Genomic DNA, 15,005 nt, shown 5'->3' with positions numbered 1-15,005 from the left:
TGGCTTAAAACAAAAGATATTTATTCTGTCACAGTTTAGGAGGCCAGAAATCTGAAATCAAGGTGGGCTTCTTCTGGAAGCTCTGACGGAGAATCTTTTCCTGGCCCCTCTCCTAGTTTCTGGTGGTTGCCAGCAATCCTGGACTTGTAGCTGCATCCCTCCAGTCGCTGCCTCCTTCTTCACACGGCCTTCCCTTCTGTGTGTCTCTCTGTGTCTTCAAACGGCCTTCTCGAAAACCAGTCTTGGATTTAGGGCCCACACTCCAATCTAGTGTGACCTCATCTTAACTGATTACATCTGCAAAGACCCTGTTTCCAATGAGATCATACTCTGAGGTTCTGGGTGGACATGAATTTTGGCAGAACACTATTCAACCAAGTACAAGTGGTATGCTATTTTGTATGTCTTCAAATAAATCTTCAAAGAGAAAAAATAATATGGTTTTCTGTTATGGAAATAATATGGAAACTGAATTATTATATTCAGAATAGACATATCCCAAAGTACAATCAGTTGAGTCTTTTACTTTCCTTTCCTTAATCTTCTTACTTTGCTTTACTTTTATTCTATTTTTATATTCATGTGTTTATACCTTGCCTTATTCTATAATGGTTTTGAGGTGTCTTGCACTAAAAATATTTAGATAGTAATGCGCACAACATAAAATGTCTGTGTCTCTCTCTCAATAAACAGTGTATGATTTTTTTTGAGACCCAGTAGAATCAGATATTTAATAATAAAGGAAACTATAGTAAAACTCTATAAGTGGAATCCAAAAGTTCCATCACATGAAATTCACATTATCAAAATGTTAAAGAAAACATCCCTTTTCAATTAGTCTCTCAGTTATTATATATTTAATTTGTGTTCACTTATGAAATATGTAAGAAATAGACCAGTTATTACAAATGTGCACAATACAGTGAACTGAGAAAGCCCCAATCACAAAGTAGTCATTTTCAGATCCTTTACCCTGAAGAAGATACCACCTTAAACTGGTCCCTAGTTGAGAACTGCAGCTGGGTGGAGGATGGGACCCAACTGCCAACTGGGTTCTCCCTAAATTTACATGATCTCAGAGACATCACAGTTTAAAGGAAGAGCAGAAAGTCAAGACCAGAGACACTAAGCACAGATGATAAAGGAAAATGTGGCCCGTTGCACAGTTCTCATCAGAAAGGAGGAAGCACATCACCTCAGGAGGACCCAGGTTTTTTGTAGTGATGACTTGCTTAAAAAATGTCTCATTGAGTGATAAAGGGGGAGATCATGTTCTTTAAAAACTTCTAAAGCAATTGCACTAACAGGAAAGGTTGCTTCTTCTCAACCGTTTTGTTCAAGTGGAGGCCGTGATGCTGAAACAACTCAACCAAGGTAGTTATGGACAGGCGAAGATAACAGGACAGAAGTTTAAAGGAGCTGGAAGAGCCACTGAAACAAATATCCTCAAACACACCCCCAAAATGTCACCCTCCCGTGTGGACTCTCAGGCTTGTGCTCACTGATGAGAAAATAGGAAGCTAATATTTGGAGATGCTGGATCTATACACGCTTTAAAAACAGGTGAGCAGACAGTCAAGTTACATTCTCAAAGAAAATTAAAGAACCCAAATAGAACACTGGACAAATATTCTAACGTTTCCTACAAGGAAACTCAGAACTTTCCACAAGAAATCGTTCTGGGAGCTTCAAGATCCATCCAGTCAACCCTGCAAAAAGCTTTGCCTTCCCTACTTCCCTACCTTCTGAGGCCCAATGACAACACAGGGACAAAAATCCCAGAATAGTCAAGAGAAGAGAAAGGGAGTTGCCAGTGGGTGAAGGAATAAAACAAATGTGTGGAAGATGGAAAGAGACTAGAAAGCTGCCTGTGGTTGTAGATAAGAAAGAATGGGTAGATAAGAAAGCCCAAAATATGCAGGAAGGGGCTTCAGTGCAGGAGAGGGTTGGTCTCACACGGCCTTAGGATAAGCAGGGGAGTGAGAAGCCACAGATGTTTCAGAGGCAGGTGGCAGGTGGCTGGGAGGGCAGGAGGCAGAGGGGGGGCTGAAATGGAGGGATTAACTGGAAGTGTGTCTGGGACACGACTGCACCAGACACCTGCCCACACTCCCTACCCTCTCCTCCCACGCCTGAATACATGGAATACCAACTGGCATTTGACTCCTGGCCAAAAAGAAAACGGTTGCTTGTCTTGAAAACTGAATAAACTGACTGAGAATTAGGAATGCTAAGGCTGAACACCAGTGCCCCAAGGAAAGCTCTCTGCATGTTTATATTTTGGAGTGCCAAATCTACCCCCCAAAAAACGGGCAGGTTCCAACATTCTTACCCTAAAATGAAGGCCACCATGAATAAGGCTATTTATAGGAGTAGTGGCTGGCTGTGTACCAAGCATCTGTGCTGGTTCCTTAGTGTGATGCTTCTGGGGCGTGGCTGCCCAGCCAGGGAGGGCCTTTGCCAGCCTCTCTTGCACCCAGGTGTGGTCATCTATTGGTGGAATGGGAGTGGAAGTGATGCGGGTGTGCCTTCTCAGTTTCTTGTTTCACCTTCTGGCTGCCAGAAGACACCAAGGCCCAAGGAGATGCTGGAAGCAAGATGCTATGGCAAGTCAGACTCTCCCTGTTGTCTCCTTACATTACAGTGCCCTCACTAGGCCTGAGGTGAAGTAAAAACCACCTGCCCCATTGGTCTCCCGTGGGGGGAGGGAAGACTCACAACACAACGAAGATTCGAACCTTCCAGCTCTCAACTGGCTCCTCAGCTCTTCCGTTTCAGCACTCACAGCCGTAGGATAAACAGAGGAGTGAGAATCTACAGAATGGGGTTTTAGCATCTTTGTAACTGTCACTGATGACCTGACTCTAACACTTGTCCATGAGTGTCAGTGGATCAGGAGACTTTGCCCAAATTAAAAATGGCAAACTTTTATTGAAGACTCTTAGGTTTTGGAAATCCTAGAAACACAATTAGGCAATACCCAGCGTGTTCTGAGGAAGAAGGAAACGCTGAGAGAACTTACAGTAAAAAGTCTGTTCTTGAGAAGAATCCGCTCTTCATGCTTAGCCTCTGGGTTGGTCTGAGATGGTAACCTTCCAGATGCCCGGGGATGGACATCAGGTAGTCTAGACACATGGGCCTTCTTCCCTGAGTTCTCAGGGTTCTTCCGGGTGTTATCTATGGGGTTTCTATATCTCTAGGCATTGACACAACCAAAAAGTTCAAAAGTGTAAGCCCTCAGGCCGGTTGCAGTTAGAGGGCTCATCTTCAGGCCTCAGCACCTGGATTCAGTTACTTAGTAGTTTGACTTATCTCTGCCCTTTCCTCACAGTCCACTTTGGGAGTAATTGGGGGTAATTGGGGTTTCAGCGGCAAGTGAGTCAGAAAGAGTCGTGCCTTCGCATCCTGTTAGAAATACTAAAATGGCATGTCTGTCCATGGCTACGAGGGTTAAATTCCAACTCCTTCGTATGTTCGGTGGACACTGCGGCCCAGGCTACCTCCCCAGCCTTGTCTCACACACTCCCTCCTGGGCTCAGCCACACTGGTCCTGCAGGTCCTTAATTCTCTACGAGTCCCACCTCAGCCTTCATACATGCCTGGAATGTTCTTTCTCCTACTACTCTTTGTCTTCTCATTCTTCAGGTCTCAGTTTAATTATTACCTCATGACAAAGGACTTTCCTTAAGTAGCCCCTCCCCCACGCTCCATTATTCCCGCTCATATGTACTGTTTTACTTTGCAGCATTTGTCACAAGTTATATAATTGTGTACTTACTGGTTTGTGGCCGTATGGCCAGAGACTGCTTAACTGTTCCCCAAAGCATTTCTCTTTTCCTCTGAGCATGCATTGCACTACATTTCCCAGCCTTCCTTGCAGTGAGGTGCTGCCATGTGACTCAGTTCTAGCAAATGGAAGGTAGGCTGAAAAGACCACTTCCAGGCAGAAAGCCTTCCAAGTCTGACTCTATTACAATTGTGCACCTCATTTAGGAAAGAAAGCCTGATGTATAGGGTTCTGCCACTTACTGATTGTGTAACCGTGAGGGCTTTGCTTAATCTCTGAGTGCCTCAGTTTCTTCATCTGTAAACTGGAAAAATAATCTCTACCTCATCAAATAGTGAGGTTTAAATAAGTGAATACATGAAAGTGCTTAGAATAGAACACTGCCTAGTACATAGTAAGTGTTCAATAAATGCTGACACTATTGCTATTATTATGGAGTAACAGTAATAATATCAGCAAATATATGGAATAGCAGAAATACAGATTTACAAATATATGGAATAAGAGAAATATAGATTTATAAGGTAGAGAAAACACATTTTTCACATTATAAAAGAATTTTAAAATTCATAATCAATAAACATGCACTAGGCTTAACAAAGCAGGGCTGGACTACATGAGAAGTGAGAAGTAGCAGGGAAATTTAGTATTAAAAACCTCTGCCAATTACAGATCAACCAGAAACATAAGTAAAGGAATTCTGAAAATATAACATAGCCATTCAGATTTAATCAACAATTAAAAATCAGTTTGTATACAACTTTTCAGGAACAGGTTACAGTGTGAGTTAAAGCATATCTGTGTTGTTTAATACAAATGCGCCTCTAATCAGCAAAGACAGACAGGAACCCTTTCCTCCTGCCCAACCCCTTCTATACCACATGACCCTACATCCCCCTTTCTTAACTTCTCTGTGGAAAGCAGCAATATCACTCTTGCTTTAGCCCAGGCTTATCATATTAGTGCAAGGCCAATACACTTGCCTCCCCGCCCCCCAAGAAAGGTTTCCACAAATGTAGATGCTTGATTATCTAAGACATGTGTTAAGGAAAATAAGGCCAAAAATTAAAGCAAATCACTGGTTGAATTTGATAAAATTTGCTTTAAAATCAGTTGTTTGCAACAACCACCAAAAAAGCTGTTGTTTGTGCCTTTACCTCATTTTCCTTTCCTACATGTCATTGGAAAAAAAATTTATTTTTATATCCCACATTAGCACTCTGGTTTTTTGCTTCATAGTAAAACCATCAGGGTGAGATTTCGCTTCAATCTCCTTTGGCCAAACTGATTGCCAAGCGTGTAGCAGTATTCTTGTTCCCACAAAAGAACCTCCCATCGTTTCTTAGCTAGTAGGTTGAAGCGAGCCAAAGAAAGGAAATGATACTGTGTGTCTTGGCTTACCTTAAGTCTTGGTCCTCCTCTCCCTTTAAAAAAAAAAAAAAAAAGAAGAAGAAAAGAAAAAGCTTTTTATAAAGATAGCTCTGAAGATTTAAAGTGAGTAAAGTTAAATATGGCACTCAACATATCAGACTAAATAGGCCTACTGCATATTCCAACTGTACTTCTTTTCAGATTGAAAATACACACCACAGATGTGGAGGAAGGTACTGCTTTGAAAACTTTGTGTTATAAACGGACTCACTTTTCCAGATCTCACCTATCATCAGTTTGGACTGAATTTTTAGAAGATTTTTTAAGCTTTCTTTGAGAGCATCAGTAATTTCTAACAATTATTAAACCCTTATTTTTTATATTAACCAATTCTACTGAAACTTGAATATTCCTTTTTAGAAAGATTGTATAAATAAAAATTAGTCTTGCCAACTGGGAAATTATATTTGCATTAGTCGTGATAATGACAGAAAATGTCTAGGGCTTTTTATTTGAAATATATTAACCATATCAATTTCATCTAGAAAGCCCCTTAATTAAGTGTTCAAAGAACATATAAGCTAAATGCTTAAATCAAGTCCATCCATGGATGGGCACTTCTTGTTATTGTTAAAGATAAATACCTTGTGTGCTATTTTAAGAATCTCCTGAGTTATAGATTTGAATGCAGAAAAAAAAATAATCTATATACCTCAAACACTGGGCTGACCAAGAAGGTCAGGTGAAGGTGACAAGAGGCATTTCTCCATCTCATCAGCCTGAGAACGTATCTCTACTAAAATAATGAAGCAGCATTGCAGACACGTAACCTGGACACTCATTATCACAGCGTAGGGTTCAATATGTCTTGCAGGGCACCAAACATTTTCACTGGCATCAGTCACAGTGAATCGAATGTATGTATTTCCAGAATATGGTGTGAATTTATTTCTTCCTTACAAGGGCATATTTTCTTTTTTTAAAAAAATATATTTTATTGATTTTTTTACAGAGAGGAAGGGAAAGGGATAGAGTTAGAAACATCGATGAGAGAGAAACATCGATAAGCTGCCTCCTGCACACTCCCTACTGGGGATGTGCCCACAACCAAGGTACATGCCCTTGACCGGAATCGAACCTGGGACCTTTCAGTCTGCAGGCTGACACTCCATCCACTGAGCCAAACCAGTCAGGGCACAAGGACATATTTTCTGAATCAGTCCTAATCTGTTTCTTCTCCTGCATCCCCTAAATTTGCTGGATGTACCAGCATCCTCTCTGTCATAGAGATTTAGAAAATTGAAGTCGTTTTTTTACTTCTTCCCCTTATTCCATCACCATGTGCAGTCCCTTGCCTGGGCCTGTTTCAGAGCCTCATCACCTATTGTCTGCACAGCGGTAATAACTAACCTTTGAACTGGCCCCTCGGTAGCCTCTTCCTAGCCCGATGTATCTTAAACACTCCCATCGGGTTATTGTTCCTAATGTACAGCTCTGATGTTTCATTCCCTGGCTCAGATGCCCCACACCCTACGAAATAAAGTCTCGACTGCCCAGTCTGGCACTGGAAACCAGGCTTTGGCCACAGTCAGTTTCTAACCTGGTTTTCCTCTACTCTTTATAGCTATTTTTTCCTGTGTTTCAACCCAGACTTTATGCTTCTCCTCCCTGACTTTATGCTTTCCTGCCTCTCCACTTTGGCTCAATTCGGAAATGGTTTTTCCTTCCTTCTCTGCATTTGCAGATCCTGTGCTTCCTTGAGGCTCAAGGTCTAGCTGAATGCCACATCCTCCACAGCACCTTCTCTTAAGTTCTCATCTGGAAGTAATTGTTTCTTTCTCTGAAGTACTCTGGTAGTTATGGAAATGTCACTTTTTCAACTTTCTTCTGTTTTACTTTCCCTACTCTCAACTTCTCCTTGAGAAGATCCAACTCTTACTTGCTTTTGTATCCTCTAATTATACGCTTGCATACTGGCCAACTAAATAAATAATAGTTGAAGAAATACATATGTCGCCCTGGCTGGTGTGGCTCAGTTGGTTGAGCATCATCCCATGCAACAAAAGGTCACCAGTTCCATTCCTGGTCAGGGCACAGGCCCAGGTTTCGGGTTCGATCCCTGGTAGGGAGCGTGCAGGAGGATAACCGTTCAGTGTTTCTCTCTCACATCAATGTCTCCCTCTCTCACTCCCTCCCTACCTCTCCTTTCCTCTCTCTCTAAAATCAATAAGAACATACTTTTTAAAAATACATATGTATATATCCAATAAATAAGAGGCATTTAAGGCAAATAAGAGTTAAAGAAGACATGATCTCATGCATAGAAAAATACTGACTTGATACCATAGTCAGACACCAGTAAACAAGAAAAAAAGAACATTGAAAGGGGAATATATATTTATATCTAGCTAACAATATAGAATAATCTTTTCTATGAAATAGCTCCTCGCCAGAACCGGTTTGGCTCAATGGATAGAGCGTTGGCCTGCGGACTCAAGGGTCCCAGGTTTGATTCCGGTCAAGGGCATGTACCTTGGTTGCGGGCACATCCCCAGTGGGGGGCGTGCAGGAGGCAACTGATCGATGTTTCTCTCTCATCGATGTTTCTAACTCTCTATCTCTCTCCCTTCCTCTCTGTGAAAAATCAATAAAATATATTTAAAAAAAAAGAAATAGCTCCTCAAAGTATTTATTCTAATATATTCGAATGCAGAACTTACAGGTAGTTTTTTCATTTGGTCTTTTTATGGGTAGTTTTAAGTGGACAAACATGCCTAAGCCCTTTATTTCCACTTTCTTTATTATTATTACTTTTTTAAAATATATATTTTATTGATTTTTTACAGAGGAAGGGAGAGGGATAGAGAGTCAGAAACATCGATGAGAGAGAAACATCGATCAGCTGCCTCCTGCACACTCCCTACTGAGGATGTGCCCACAACCAAGGTACATGCCCTTGACCAGAATCGAACCTGGGACCCCTCATTCCACAGGCCGATGCTCTATCCACTGAGCCAAACTGGTTAGGGCACCTTCTTTATTATTATTAGTCAATGCTGCTGACTTGGCTTCCATACACTTTTTTTCATCATATCCTTTTGAAATCATCTTTAAACCATCATCAAATTCATTTTTTTCATACAGCAAAGTGCTTGGTACCTAAACACTCACTAAATATTGAATGGACGAACCTGCTAAATCAGAGTGCTGATAGTACTTGTCAGCTACTACCTCTGAGTGATAACACTGTGCTCAGACATCAAGCTGACCGTGAGCTGGACAGGAAACAGGTGCTCAGTAAACATTTGCTGAGTTTCATTCACATAGTTTTAGAGCTGGAGGATCTTAGAGATGGATGATTCACCTCCCGGTGATACTCTCTCCTCTATGCCCATGTGCTTTTTGCATTTATTGAAGCGCATGGATTAGCAAATATCTATTTAGCTTTTCTCCTTGTTAACTCCTTGAAAGCAAAGGCATTGTGATGACCCACATTTCCCACACAGCCTGATGCTTGGCAGGTTACAGGCATTCAGGAGCCTCCTGAGAGGAGAGAGTGAGAGTGAGGAATGTTTGCTGCCCAATATGGTAGCCATTGGCCACATGCGACTATTTAAATTAATTAAAATTTAAAGTTCACTTCATCTGTCGCACCAACCACATCTCGTGTGTGGAGTAACAACATGTGGCTACCATATTGAGCAGAACAGAGAACATTTCCGTCATTACTGAAAGTTCTATTGGACGGTGCTGGTCAGGACTATTTTTCTCAAGTTGTCACTTGCTCAAAATCAAACCATCAGAAGCAGAACTGGGATGCAAACCTGGAACCCCTAAATCAGTGTTCATTGTTGTTAAGTCATAACTCTGATTCATTTCAGAATTCCAGCTATTTGTAGCCCTGGCTTAGAGCTCGTGATGTTATGGGAGGCATGGTCTTTGTCTCATGACTGCCACAGAAGCTACTTTATTTTTGTATTGTAATCAGTCAACTTGCTTATTTTACAAAGGAAAAATATAACAGATTTTAAAATGTACCCAAAAGTTTTATACCTCTGGCGTAAAAGGAGAAAATGATGCTCACTTTAAGAATGCTCTCCAGGTGCCTAGCTAAACAAAACATCATAGTGTTCTGGTCTTGTGCCAATTTAATGAGCAAATGCACAGGAAAGGTGCTGGTTTAGTGGTTGCTCTTTGGTTTGGTTTCTTTAAAACACTTCTCTTTGGTTTACTAACTTGTAAAAATTATTTGGATCTAAATCGACAGATCAGTTTTGGGATTCAAGGTTGGTTTGCTTTAAGTTTTTTTAAAATATATTTTTATTGATTTCAGAGAGGAAGGGAGAGGGAGAGAGACAGAAACAGCAATGATGAGAGAGAATCATTGATTGGCTGCTTCCTGCGCTGAGGATTGAGACTACAACCTGGGCATGTGCCTGACTGGGAATCAAACCATGATCTCCTGGTTTATAGGTTGATGCTCAACCACTGAGCATCGCCAACCGGGCTGGTTTGAGGTTTTTAAAAGATTTCCTCAGCTTCTTTTGAGAGCATCAGTAATTTCTAAGATGCTCAAAGAGAACGAGCTTTCCTACAACTTCCACAATGCATTTGTTTATGAAAGTTGTATTTAGTGTTCTCTGGAGAGAGAAATCTAGTGCTGCCTGATGGGAACAGTTATGGAGAGGTGAGGAAGTGAGCATTCTCAGTGGTACCCTAACATTAGGTCCAAGGAGGCAAGGAGAGGAAGGACCAGATAGGCGTTAAAGTGTCCCCCAGATGCTTTCAGTCTTGGGTACTTGGCTATCACATTTGCTAAAGAAAGAGCCCTTTGTAACCCACTCTAGCTATGTCCCGACTGGAATGAAGTTGCTGAATAAACACTGTAATTTCTGATAGAAGAGCATACAGTTTAGTGTTTGTTTTTGAGAAGCACAAAGGCAATTTACCGTCTTTCCATATAAATTTGAAAAAAGGTAACCAGAACTAGTGATGAGGGAGATCACGTTTTAGAATTAAAGGAGGCACATCAGACAGTAATCTGGTTCCTTCCTTGAAAGCCTTTATTCTTCCATCAGGCAACTAAATGTCAGTCCTTAGGTATCAGAAACATCCTGATTTAACCGCAGGACCAAAGAAAGGGGGTGTGTCTTTACGGCCATATTTCCTTTGATGTGAAATTCAAAAGCTTTTGCTTGGCTGGGAATGTTATGATTCAAACTCCTATGTCATTCTCCTCTAATCATTCCGCAGTGGCTCTAGTCTAGTTTGCTTTTAGGCAACAGAATATATGCTCTTCCCAACAAGCCAGTATAGCAGTGTTTCTCAAAAATGAATAATGTCTAGAAAAAAAAAATGTCATGAACCTCCGATGTTAGCTTCTCTCAGGAACCCCCTCGTCCATTGTCCTCTGTGGCCACTGGCTCTGCCCTCTGCAGTTTGCCCTCTGAGCCCACAATGAAGTGGGTGTGGGGAAGCATGGCTGCTTTGTGGACAGTAAAGCTTTTAATACAGGCTGGTGGTTTCTTTAGCATTCCACTCCCTCAAAAACTGAAAGACTTCTCATCTGTTTGCATCTGGTCAGTTTCATATGCCAGAAACATTGAAGTTTTTTCCTAGAGATAATTCTCAATCCTAATTTATTTCGTTGCTTTTTCACGCCTCTACTTCTCAATTTAAAGGGCCATCAGACTTAAGTGGGAAGGCTACACCCTAAATCTCATCTCTAATCTCTGAGTTTTAATGGGCCGTGTTGCTCAAAAGCTTTTCCAATCTCATTTCCAATACTTTGCAGTATAAAGCAGCCAGTTTTTCCAATCCCTCGAGGCTCCAAATTCCTGTACTCTCTATATTCCTTTTTATTTATGCATGCAAACCTGCTTATTATTGCATGAGCTCACCTCATTTTTCTAATATCTTGCTAAATGCAGCTAGTAAGCATAACCCACTAACGTTCCATTTTCCAGACTCTTCGAGAGCTGTGGGCTTTGTAGGCACTTACTGGCCTTCTGATTAGCACAGGCAACTCTTTTACCAGATGTCTTGCCACGAGTTTCCATTTTCCAGCTGCTAATAATGGTTCTTTGCTGTCTGCTGCCTGCCTGAGTAGCTTTAGATTTTTACGACAGCGCCCTGCTTCTGTAACAGTTTCTGTATTGAGGTCATGCTAGCTGTTGTGACAAACGTACAAAGGTCACAGTAAGAGTTTGTTTCTTGCCCAGATGACAGTTCCGTGTAAGTGTCCCTGGTCAGGGGTGGAGGAGCGAGGGAGTCACTCTAGCCCTCAGTCTCCAAGGACCCAGGCTCAGAGCCTCTGTCATTTTCAACATGGAACTTCTAATATATCCCTGGACATCAAATTCCAACCAGTAGGTGCCAGAGCAGAGGGAGGTGATTGCTGTTAACTAAAGTGATGATGGCAGTCATCTCACAGTCCACACCTGTATCAAATCATTATGTTGTACACGTTGGACTAATACAATGTTATATGTCAAATATCTATAATAATAAAAGCATAATATGCTAATTGGATCCTACGTCCTTCGGGATGAAGCTGGGGCTGTGAGGGAAGCCCGGGTCCTGGGTGCCAGAGGGAAGCCGGTGCCGGCAGCCAGGGGAAGGAAGGCCTACTTTTGCACGAATTTTGTGCATTGGGCCTCTAGTATCTCAATAATAGGGGGAGGGGGGCGGGGGCAGTTTACTGCTGGTGTTGGCAGCTCTCCGTGTGCTGACTCAGCGATTGGGGCTGCTTCCTTCTTGTGGCTCCTGCATCTTAACCCAGGGTTTCCTCCGTGACTATTGTGGCATGGAAGAGGAAGTCCAAGGAACTGCTCAGAGGCTTTCACTGTCTCCTGGAAGTGACACATTCCTTCTCACGTGTCATTGGCCCCACCTAACTACTAGGGATGCAGAAATGTAAGCTCCCCTATGCCCTGGAAGTAGAGGAGGACCAGATATTAGTGAACACCCGTCATGTTTGCCACGAGTGATGTGACCTTGAATTCAGCAGTCGGACTTCCACTCCTCCAGCCCTCCCAAGGCTTCCAGAAGTGTTGAGTTGCCTGGCTGAAATCCCTTTGTGATTTGAAATAGCTAGTGGTTTCGGGTTCCTCTGGTGAACGCTGCCCGAGTCAGGTGTGTGCTGGTAGTTCTCTAGCCCCTCACCTCCATCCACCACCTCCACCCACACTCCACTCCTCTGAGCCCCAGGAGGGCATCCTCTACCAACTGCATCTTCCAGGTTCCATTGCCCTCTGGCTTCGGTTGGTTTTGGATAATGGGAGGTACCACCAGTCTGTGGGTCCCTTACCTTGCCCTGTAAAGAGTCCTTTCATTCAACTTTCTTTCTTTTTTTTTTTTTTTTTAACATATTTTATTGATTTTTTACAGAAAGGAAGGGAGAGGGATAGAGAGTTAGAAACATCCATGAGAGAGAAACATCCATCAGCTGCCTCCTGCACACCCCCTACTGGGGATGTGCCCGCAACCAAGGTACATGCCCTTGAAGGGAATCGATCCCGGGACTCTTCAGTCCACAGGCTGACGCTCTAGCCCAGGGGTGGGCAAACTTTTTGACTCGAGGGCCACAATGGGTTCTTAAACTGGACCGGAGGGCCGGAACAAAAGCATGGATGGAGTGTTTGTGTGAACTAATATAAATTCAAAGTAAACATCATTACATAAAAGGGTACGGTCTTTTTTTTTTTTAGTTTTATTCATTTCAAACGGGCCGGATCCGGCCCGCGGGCCGTAGTTTGCCCACGGCTGCTCTAGCCACTGAGCCATACTGGTCAGGGCTCACTCAACTTTCTTATTTCAACACTTTGAGTATGATGTCTGTTTCTTGCCTAGACCTCTACTCATACAACAAGGTGTTTAATAATTAAAAAAATGAGTCGAAAAGAGGACTAGACTCTTCCTACCTCCAGTTTTATGCAGCTTGAGATCTTTATAAAATGCAAATCTGGCCCTGGCCCAGTGGCTCAGTTGGGTAGAGAGTCACCCCGTACACCAAAAGGTTGTGGCTTCGATTCCTGATCAGGGCACATACCCAGGTTGCAGGTTCAATCCCAGGTGGGGAGGCAACCATCTCACATCAGTGTTTCTCTTTCTCTCTTTCCCTTCCTCTCTGTCTAAAATCAATAAAAACATATCCTCCGGTGAGGATTAAAAAAAGAAAGCAAATCTGAATATATGATTCCTCTGTCTAAGACTTCAGTGGCTCCCTGTTACCCCCCCCCAGCACCGCACCCCATTCTAAGTTGCAGCCAGACTGAACTACTTTCAGTTCCTCCTGCAACGTGGTCTCTCTTCCCCTGAGCCTTTGCACAGGCAGTAGCTTCTTCCTGGAAACCGCTCCCCACCCCCACTCTCATCACTCAGACAGCAGCTCAGATGTCACCCACCCAGAAAGTTCCACAACCTACTTTCCTAGCTAGATGTCAATATACACTCCCACCGCAGCCTCCGTTTACCATCCTGAGACAGAATTCTGGGTTACATGGACCACAGCTGCCTGCCAGCTCCTCTCCAATCAGCTCCCGTATCCTCCAGGCACCGCACCTCCCATCTCCAGGACGCGTAAGGTGCTTGGCCCTAGCAAGCTCTCGGTGAATCTGGGAGAGGTAGTTCCTGAATGTTACTGAAAAGGCTCCAGCCCGCCGCCTCCAGCTACCGTCCTCTCTTTTCATTCAATGACAAAAATCAGAAAAAAATAATTTTTAGTCATGCACTCCTCATTACTACCTTCCTTTACTTCCCAGACCATTTTACTCTGACTTTGCCACCACCTCTTATGGAGACTTCTCCTGCCAAGTTTATCAGTGTCCGATGAGATCTTCAATTTAACAGCTTCTTTCCCGTTGTGAGATAGGAAACAATTTTCCCTCTACCCATCTAAATTCTTCTGGCTGGTCTAATAATCAAATTAATGCAGAGATTAACAGGAGGAAATAACGAAATCAATTACGTATATGCAGACAGGGGTCCACAGAATACGGGACCCTGAGGACATAAAGGGCAGTTAAGGCACAGATGCTGTTCTGGACTAACGGGAGGGAGGCAGCGGTCTGGGGCTTCAGAGGGAAGGTAGGTGAGAGAGAGCAAATCTTTGGTAAAGAAATTCCTGCTGGGCCACCCGAGACCAGGAGACACAGAGGTTGTTAGGTTCCTCCCTTTCTGTCACACTTAGTTTAGGAGAAGGTGATAAGCTCACTTCCTTTAAACTAGGCTTTTCTGTCTGAATTCCTTTAGGCCAGCGGTTCTCAACCTGTGGGTCGCGACCCCTTTGGAGGTCGAACGACCCTTTCACAGGGGTCACCTAAGACCATCGGAAAACACATATATAATTACATATTTTTGTGATTAATCACTATGCTTTAATTATGTTCAATTTGTAACAATGAAAATACATCCTGCATAACAGATATTTACATTATGATTCATAACTAGCAAAATTACAGTTATAAAGTAGCAACGGAAATAACTTTATGGTTGGGGGTCACCACAACATGAGGAACTGTATTAAAGGGTCGCGGCATTAGGAAGGTTGAGAACCACTGCTTTAGGCAGTTAAGGGGGGAGGGTCAAAGGTTCTTTCTGAGTCTTTTGTTTCTTAAAAAATAACCAGTTTAAAATAATCAATATCCCAAGTGACATAATTTGGGGTGGCAAACTCTGCTTCCACTCACAGTCCAAATCCTCCAGAATTTCTCTGCAGCTCTTTCTGGAAACTTCTTCCTCTGCTCTCCACAGATCATGAAAAGTTCCTTTTCTTTCTTTCTTTCTTTCTTTCTTTCTTTCTTTCTTTCTTTCTTTCTTTCTTTCTTTCTTTCTTTCTTTCTTTCTT

General features: G+C 42.6%; 1 long non-coding RNA gene across 1 annotated transcript; it reads right to left on the bottom strand.

The window, feature by feature from the left end:
- Positions 1-13,227: 13,227 nt before the first annotated feature.
- Positions 13,228-15,005, bottom strand: LOC111826768. Its single transcript, XR_002830144.1, has 3 exons — positions 14,848-15,005; positions 13,948-14,072; positions 13,228-13,840 (listed from the first exon to the last, which is right to left on the bottom strand). It is a non-coding gene; the product is annotated as an uncharacterized LOC111826768 (long non-coding RNA).

The sequence above is a fragment of the Myotis lucifugus genome, unplaced genomic scaffold (genome assembly GCF_000147115.1).
Source record: "Myotis lucifugus unplaced genomic scaffold, Myoluc2.0 scaffold_101, whole genome shotgun sequence".
In the NCBI taxonomy this organism is placed as follows: Eukaryota; Metazoa; Chordata; class Mammalia; order Chiroptera; family Vespertilionidae; genus Myotis; species Myotis lucifugus.
The sequence above is the reverse complement of the archived record's forward strand: the minus strand, read 5'-3'. Positions and strand labels throughout refer to the sequence as shown.